The sequence below is a fragment of the Penaeus monodon genome, chromosome 23, assembly GCF_015228065.2.
Source record: "Penaeus monodon isolate SGIC_2016 chromosome 23, NSTDA_Pmon_1, whole genome shotgun sequence".
Classification (NCBI taxonomy): domain Eukaryota; kingdom Metazoa; phylum Arthropoda; class Malacostraca; order Decapoda; family Penaeidae; genus Penaeus; species Penaeus monodon.
In genome coordinates, this window is record NC_051408.1 from 41,337,837 (window position 1) to 41,339,213 (window position 1,377).

Sequence of the window (1,377 nt, forward strand, 5' to 3'; positions counted from 1 at the left end):
AACTGGGTATCCTTTGAAACAATGTAGATCACCCCCCCCCAACTGGCATCAAAGGGGATATCCACTTCATGTAGGCAGGAATGTCAATAACAAGGGTATGGTTATACCATGAGAATATATTTAAGAAAACAAATTTAATAGATCTTACAGAATTCCTATAACTGCTTCTGTGGAGATGATCTGTGTTGAGAGGCATCCTTTGTATTGGTTGAAAAGGATGATCCATTAAGCAGATGGCTCGCACCACTTGTCCAAACCTTTGAAATTATAGAGGGTTTGAATCTTTGAATCAAATCAGATGGCTGTTACAATAACTTTTTTCTTTTTGTATTTGTAAAGTACTGACAAGGATATATGTAAAAAACTAGTCCTATGCAAGAGTTTCTAAGACTATCTTCTACCCAATGACATCAATAAATGAAGGGGGGGCAAGGGATACATCTAAAAAAAATGAAAATTAATAAATGCATTTCTAAAGTTTTCATTCCCTCTTAACCATTTTAAACAAAGGTGACAAGTCCAAAAAATACCCCTAAAGAACACCCTACATGATCTCCTCCAGATCCTTTCACATGCTCCATCTTCTATAAACGTCAAAGATTAGCAACAGTTTAGCAAGCTGGCAAAAAATAAAACTGTTCCATGTTCACCAATTCCGTTTATACTTTCCTGCAGTCTCTGGGGAAAAAGGGTTTTTCCAGTTAAATCTTTTCATGGGAAACCATTTCCTCTATTTTCTGCAATTCTCAAACCCCCTTTGTTTCCAAGAGCTATATGCAAATTTACACGAGAGAATTCTTGTCAGAGGGAACTAGGAAAACATACAACTTGAAAAAATGTACAAGCAAATAAATCTAACAGTAGTAAGGTGATAGAATCAGGTTTCTAGCTAGTTTTCTAAAAGACTACCCAAATCACTCCCTTCCCAGCAGCTGATTAGAGAGCAACACCAAATTATATATCAACTTGAAACACTGCTAGATTGCAAATTTCCCCAAATGAAGGGGAAACCCCCCAAACTAACAGACCAGACAAAATACTGCACTTTCACATCGCACTTTTCAACTCATTTTTCACTTTATCGGGCACATATGAAGGTCACAGTACACTTGCTTGCACTTGGCAGTTTCGTTTCCAGAGCGCACACCAACTACTTTCCCATCCTCCATCACAATTTCGTCAATGGCTTGTCAAGCTGTATGTGCCTCCATAGATAGCAGACAACCTGTAGAATGAGAGCAGAGTGTATAAGAGGTATTAGCCATTGCAAATTACCAATATGATACATTTTCATAAAGTTTTTTTTCCCAACCATCACAGTACAAGTTGTTCATTTCCTTAACTAACCAAAAAATAAACCCTATGTATAGGGCTTAC

The 1,377-nt window shown here is 37.3% G+C and overlaps 1 pseudogene; it reads right to left on the reverse strand.

The window, feature by feature from the left end:
* Positions 1-1,377, reverse strand: part of LOC119588311 — a 3,274-nt pseudogene that overhangs the window by 487 nt on the left and 1,410 nt on the right.